Source organism: Oryctolagus cuniculus, chromosome 8 (assembly GCF_051225735.1).
Source record: "Oryctolagus cuniculus isolate XC-2025 breed Fujian yellow rabbit chromosome 8, ASM5122573v1, whole genome shotgun sequence".
In the NCBI taxonomy this organism is placed as follows: domain Eukaryota; kingdom Metazoa; phylum Chordata; class Mammalia; order Lagomorpha; family Leporidae; genus Oryctolagus; species Oryctolagus cuniculus.
Window position 1 is genome coordinate 57,774,405 of NC_142874.1, and position 7,777 is coordinate 57,782,181.

The 7,777-nt window shown below is 42.4% G+C and overlaps 1 pseudogene; it reads right to left on the reverse strand.

The window, feature by feature from the left end:
* Nucleotides 1-3,301: 3,301 nt before the first annotated feature.
* On the reverse strand, nt 3,302-4,653 carry LOC100351524 (etoposide-induced protein 2.4 homolog; annotated as a pseudogene).
* Between the last annotated feature and the right edge of the window lie 3,124 nt (nt 4,654-7,777).

Here is a 7,777-nt window from a genome sequence, read left to right on the forward strand (position 1 = left end):
TCCCGGCCCCTGGCTTTGGTTTAACTTGGCCTTGGTTGTTGTGGGCATTTGGGGAGTGAACTGGCAGAAAGATGATCTCTCTCTCTCTCTCCATCTACCCCCCCTTCCTCTGCTCTCACTCCCCCAAAGAAAATGAAAATAAATAAAAAATTTTCGTAAATGTGATTTTGCTGCAAGTTTTTCTGGTTATTGTTTGTTCCAAGTGATTCCATGGAAATTCATTAGTAACTAAAAGATTGCTTTTCTGGGGCTGGTGCTATGGCGTAGCAGACTAATGCCCTGGCCTGAAGTGCCAGCATCCCATATGAGCGCCAGTTCAAGACATGGCTGCTCCACTTCCAATCTACTCTCTGCTATGGCCTGGGAAAGCAGTAGAAGATGGCTCAGGTCGTTGGGCCCCTGCACCCATGTGGGAGATCCGGAAGAAGCTCCTGGATCCTGGCTTCGGATCCATAGGTACAGCTCCGGCCATTGCGGCCAACTGGGGAGTGAACCAGTGGATGGAAGACCTCTCTCTCTCTTTCTCTCTCCATCTCTATCTCTCCTCTCTCTGTAAAAAATAAATAAAAAATAAAAGTTTTTTTTTCTTTCCTTATTGTGATTATGATACTTTCATCTATTTTGTGGTTTCAAGAGATATTACCTATGTCAAATATGAAAGAATAATATGAGTTCAATCAACACAAATGAATCAAGATGAGAATGCTGTAAGAGAAAGCAAAGAAAACTTTGATAATTGGGTCATGCTTAGTGAACAAAACTGGACATACTTCTAAATGGTAATAGCATTCATTTCGTATTGACAATTTACCACCTTTCTCTTTTGGAGAAAGAACAAGACCTTAAGTGCAATATGATTGAAATATGCAGAAAACATTTTGAAAAATACAATCTTGACTGCAATATAAGTGGGGAACAACATTTTATTTCATTGTTATCTATTGCTGAGAAGAGTTGCTTTCATTTATTAGAAGTTTGCTGTATGCCAGACTTTGAAACAACACCATGACCTACATATCATTGGAGTCATTTGGTGACTGATAAAGAATTAAGCCTACAGAGTTTGAGCCAATTGTGAAGTTCACACAGCTATGAAGTGACAGGGATCATTTTAAATCCAGAGCTGCCAAGCTCCGAAAATCCTTTCTTTCATTTGTGAGTACAAAATATTGCCAAAAAATGTGTTGTTTAGAGAGTTAAGTATGGCCAATGTTCTTTGGCATGCCAACATTACTTGGGACAATGTGTTTGATATTGCTCTCTCATTTGGTAATAAGTGTTTCTCAAAAAATTTCAAACAGGGATTTTGGAACATATGTACTTCAATTAGTGTAAGCCACTAAAGTATTCAACATATATATATATATATATATATATATATATATATATATGATGAGGATCAATATCCCCAGAGATGTTGTCAAATATTTGAAAATAATTAATGTTTCTGGAATTTGCTCATGAAAAGCCAATGTCATTCAATATGAATATAGGACAATGGTTGAGTCAGTTTTATTTGATTACAGGTATTCTCATTCAGCTCTAGTAAAACATTTTTTTAAATAACAAAAGATCCTAAATTTTGAAAAGGAAGCTGGAGAGTTACAATTCTATAGCAAGCAGAGGGAGTGGTACCTCACTGATGAATAAGCTAAGACTTCCAGTATCCAAAATTTTTACATCTCACATTACATTCTTCCTTGACTTTACACCAGGTTTAGGCAACTTCTATTTGTAAAACATCCCCTACTTTTTCCTCACACAGCTCTTCTCACACTGCAGCCCACTGTTTATCTCACCTGTTCTGTGTTATGAATGTGACTTTCTTCCTACTACATGTTTCCACAGTTAAAAGTGAATATTCTCACTTTATGCACCCACTTTCACCGATATTTATTTGTTTTCCTCGCTGACTACTTTGTTCAATAACTAGCCCTTCAAACATCTGAATTATCTTAACATTTTGAACCAATTCAAAACATCAGGGAATTGTGACCAACAGTACATTTCCACCCTCCTGAGTTGAAAGTTCAGGTTTTCTGAGCATTCTGTGTTGTAGTGGCACTTGTCCAGAACCCATAGCTGGGAAGCTTTGCATGTACCAGCAAAAACAGCTTTGTCCCTTTCAGGGGAAGAAAGAAAACTACTCCTCAAAACCCAACAGATCTGGCTGTAAGGTCTTTCCTCCTCCTGTCTCCATTCTCTTCAGGCTCATTATTTATTTACTTGTTTGTTTGTTTTTCAGTGGAGCAAGGGGCCGACGCTGTGGCATAGCGGGTATAGCTGTCGCCTGCAGTGCCGGCATCAGGTATGGGCACCAGTACAAGTTCCAGCTGCTCCACTTCCGACACAGCTCTCTGCTATGGCCTGGGAAAGCAGTGGAGGATGGCCCAAGTCCTTGGGCCCCTGCACCCGCATGGGAGACCCAGAAGAAGCACCTGGCTCCTGCCTTCAGATCGACACAGCTCTGGCCATAATTGGAGAGTGAACCAGCAGATGGAAGACCTCTCTCTCTTTTACTCTGCCTCTCCTTCTCTTTCTGTGTATCTGACTTTCAAATAAATAAATAAATCCAAAAAAAAAAAAAAAAAAAAAAAAAGAAAAGAAAACTAAGCTGAGCTATAAGAAAAAAGACAGTGATGGCTATAAGGGAATGACCAGGAGCAACCAAGATTCTCCATTACCTCCCACGTCCAATGTATGTGCTACACAGAAAAACAACAAAAACAACAAATGCACAAAACACAAAAGCTAGAATTACAAAACCCATTCATCCAAGCGTGGTAGAAGGTGGAAGGAGAGGTAGGAGAGCCAATGGCAGAGAGAGAGAACAAAGTATTCAAATCAGCCCAGGCACAGGGGTTGGCAAATGCTAGAAAATAGCTGCAGAAAAACCTGTGGTCCTCTCAGAGTCATGGAGGTGTTAAAACCCCACACACTGTATATTAAGATAATCGAAAATGAATCTTGATGTGAATGGAAGGGGAGAGGGAGTGGGAAAGGGGAGGGTTGTGGGTGGGAGGGACGGTATGGGGGGGGAAGCCATTGTAATCCATAAGTCGTACTTTGGAAATTTATATTCATTAAATAAAAGTTAAAAAAAAAAAAACCCACACACTGGTGTCAAGAAGATTCTGCTTTACGTGCACCATAGGCAAAAACTCCAATTCCTCAGAGAGCAGGGCATACACAGAGGGCCCTTTGCAGAGTGGGTCCTGCCTTCCTCCATTGGGGAGGTGATCAGAAAAAGGGCTGCCTCAGCCTCCTACCAATCCCACCCATCCCTTTGATGGCAGGTGACTCAGTGGACTGTGGTAGCCTTCAGTTTGGCAGGATACAGATGTGGTGAAGGGAACTTCTCTGTAGAGATTGAGCTGCTCAAGGCAGACTGTAGGTAGACTATCTTGTGGAAGAGTCTGTTACTTAAGAAGACCACCAAGGGGAACAGAAGCAACTGGAAATATATGCTTTTCCAGGGGTTTCTGCTTCTTTAGTGCTGATAAGGAAGAAAGGAACTAGGACAGAGAACTGCACTGCTGTGAGAAAAGCCAAGGGTAAACCAAATCCAAAGTAGTGAGGCCAGTTCCTTTCTATATTTGACAACCACTGGTGCATTTCAATTCGCTTATTGAACCAATAATATTGAAAGCAGTACAGGGAGTAGAGAAGAGACATATGCAGGCCGGCGCCGTGGCTCACTAGGCTAATCCTCAGCCTTGCAGTGCCGGCACACCAGGTTCTAGTCCCGGTCGGGCGCCGGATTCTGTCCTGGTTGCCCCTCTTCCAGGCCAGCTCTCTGCTGTGGCCCGGGAGTGCAGTGGAGGATGGCCCAAGTGCTTGGGTCCTGCACCCCATGGGAGACCAGGATAAATACCTGGCTCCTGCCATCGGATCAGCGCGGTGCGCAGGCCGCAGCGCGCTGGCCGCGGCGGCCATTGGAGGGTGAACCAACAGCAAAGGAAGACCTTTCTCTCTGCCTCTCTCTCTCACTGTCCACTCTGCCTGTCAAAAAAAAAAAAAAGGAGACATATGCAGACTAACCAGGGGACCGACAAGGTGGATGGGAAAGAGACTCGCAAACATCTCCTGGATGAAGACAAAAGCCTGCAGCAAAAGGTCGAAGAACACATCAGCAATGATTTTGCTCACACTAGGGAAGGGGTGAGGCTGCCTCCCTGATACCTCAAATGCCAGGGCAGCTATATCCTGAAACCACATTGCATTCTCAACTTTGCTAAGCACGAACAGGGAGAGCACCCAAAGAGCGCTGAAAATAGAAGTGAGGAGGAATTCCAGCCATGACCAAGTATCTCCATGTAGTGATGGATCACCAGTGATGCGGGCTGTTACTGACTGAAGCACAGGAATAAACATTCAATAAAACAAGAGGGGACTGAACTAGACTACTCCGCTATTCCAAGCGCAACACTGGGAAATTCTGCTAACAATACATGGCTCACTCTCTTGCTTCCGTTCCGTAGTTCTATTCTGGGGCTCTCCTCTGTGCCAGGACACTGTTTGCCCTTTTTCGACTTTATTCTTCTCTGTTTTGCTGGATTCAAGCATCTAGCCTTGAGGTAGTACAGAAACCCCGATGGAGTCTTTGATACCCTTGGCAAGGTTCTGGAGAAAAGTTTTGATGCTATCAGCCATGTCTTCACCACCTAAACTATCCACTACACAGAGGAGATAGAAATGTCCCCAAAATCTCTCATCATGAAGAATCTCACACCCTGGCTGCCCCGGCTCTGCCAGGTACCCTCACCCACTGCTGGCTGCTCTGCTCCTCCAAGCCCAGTGCCCGCCCCACCGGGGAGCTCCCAGGGTCTAAGACACTGAGCCTGCACTGGGCATCTCCATCAGTTTGTATAAAATGGAAAATAGTTCTCTGATTACGAAGAATTCTCAGAAGAAAATTAGTGTGAGTCTCAGCATTGTTGTGGATTTCTTTGTTCTGAGAAGCCTCCTCTACCTCTATTTTTTTTTTTTTTTTTGACAGGCAGAGTGGACAGTGAGAGAGACAGAGAGAAAGGTCTTCCTTTGCCGTTGGTTCACCCTCCAATGGCCGCCGCACTGCGGACGGCACATCGCGTTGATCCGAAGCCAGGAGCCAGGTGCTTCTCCTGGTCTCCCATGTGGGTGCAGGGCCCAAGCACTGGGGCCATCCTCCACTGCACTCCCGGGCCATAGCAGAGAGCTGGTGGAAGAGGGGCAACAGGGACAGAAACCGGCACCCCGCCTCCTCTATTATTCTCTAAGGATTTCCTTTGACACTCGTGCAGCTCTCTCATGTTTTCCTACTTCATAGCTGCTCAAAAGATTTATCCAACAGTGAACGAGCTACATTTTCCTCTGCTTACCTAGCCACATAAATAGATGCTAGATTAGATAGGTACATAGATAGATAGATAGATAGATAGATAGATAATAGATAGATGATAGATATATTCAATTAAATTAGATATGATATGATATATAGACATCAAACATTCATACCTAAGATAAGGTTAACAATTTACATAATAAATTATGTAAGCTAATATTATGCAATAATTTCACTAATTACTTCAAACTTAGTCTTGATTTTATATATTGATTTTTTTTCAAAGTTGCAGTGTTTTCAACAAATTTTGTCAGCTCATTTTTACTTCGAATGCCTTAAGAAGTCAGCACCAGACCAGCACTGTGGTGTAGCAGGTATTCCATATGGCAGTGCTGGCATCTCATATGGGTGCCAGTTCTGGTCCTGGCTGTTCCACTTCCCATCTGGCTCTCGGCTATAGCCTGGGAAAGAAGTAGAAGATGGCCCAAGTCCTTGGGCTCCTGCACCTGCCTGGGAGACCCAGAAGAAGCTCTTGGCTCCTGGCTTCGGATCAGCTTAGCTCCGGCCATTGCAGCCATCTGGGGTGTGAAGCAGTGGTTGGAAGACCTCTCTCTCTCTCTCTCTCTCTCTCTCTCTCTCTTTCTGTCTCTCTCTCTCTCTTTCTCCTCTGCCTCTGCCTCTCTGTAACACTACCATTCAAATAAACAAATAAATCTTCAAAAGAAGTCACCTTTCTTAGATCTAGCAAAACATGCCAGTTTGGTGTTTTGTTGTCAAACCTGGTTTTCTCATGAATGTCCAACTATAAGGGGACTGATATAATTTTTCCAATGAGATATAACTTGTTTGAAAAATACAATAAAGTGTAGTTTATAAGGACTCTCTTCTAAGGAGAGAGTGCTGAGAAAGTTCCTCCACAGACAAGACTAAATAAAATTCATTTTATCTCATTTTGGCAGCAACTTTTACCACTTCTCTCAAACTGTAATTTAAGTCTTTTTAATCTATCCTTAAAATCAGCACTTCAAAGATAATGCAATTAAATTTTATAGAATTAGTTATTTTTATTTTGTGTTATTTTGGAAATATATTGTAGCATGGTACTGGTACAGAAACAGATGGATAGATCAATGGAACAGAATGGAAACACCAGATCAATCCAAACTTCCACAGCCAACTTATATTTGATCAAGGATCCAAAACCAATCCCTGGAGTAAGGACAGTCTGTTCAATAAATGGTGCTGGGACAATTGGATTTCCACGTGCAGAATCATGAAGCAAGACCCCTACCTTACACCTTACACAAACATTCACTCAACATGGATTAAGGACTTAAATCTACAACCCGACACCATGAAATTATTAGAGAGCATTGGAGAAACTCTGCAAGATATAGGTACTGGCAAAGACTTCTTTGAAAATACCCAATAAGCACAGGCAGTCAAAGCCAAAATTAACATTTGGGATTGCATCAAATTGAGAAGTTTCTGTACTGCAAAAAAACAGTCAGGAAAGTGAAGAGGCAACCGACAGAATGGGAAAAAATATTTGCAAACTATGCAACAATAAAGGGTTGATAACCAGAATCTACAAAGAAATCAAGAAACTCCACAACATCAAAACAAACAACCCACTTAAGAGATGGGCCAAGGACCTCAACAGACATTTTTCAAAAGAGGAAATCCAAATGGCCAACAGACACATGAAAAAATGTTCAAGATCACTAGCAATCAGGGAAATGCAAATCAAAACCACAATGAGGTTTCACCTCACCCCAGTTAGAATGGCTCACATTCAGAAATCTACCAACAATAGATGCTGGAGAGGATGTGGGGAAAAAGAGACACTAACCCACTGTTGGTGGGAATGCAAACTGGTCAAGCCACTATGGAAGTCAGTCTGGAGATTCCTCAGAAACCTGAATATAACCCTACCATTCAACGCAGCCATCCCACTCCTTCGAATTTACCCAAAGGAACTGAAATTGGCAAACAAACAAGCTGTCTGCACATTAATGTTTATTGCAGCTCAATTCGCAATAGCTAAGACCTAGAACCAACCCAAATGCCCATCAACAGTAGACTGGATAAAGAAGTTATGGGACGTGTACTCTATAGAATACTATACAGCAGTCAAAAACAACGAAACCTGGTCATTTGCAACAAGATGGAGGAATCTGGAAAACATTATGCTGAGTGAATTAAGCCAGTCCCAAAGGGACAAATATCATATGTTCTCCCTGATCGGTGACAACTAACTGAGCACCAAAGGGGAAACCTGTTGAAGTGAAATGGACTATGAGAAACAGTGACGTGATCAGCTCTTGTCCTGATGGTTGATGTACAATGTAATACTTTATCCATTTTAGTATTTTCTCTTTGTTTTGTTCTAGTACTTTTGGTTGAACTCTTGATTAACACACACTTATTCTTAGGTGTTTAAATTTTAACTGA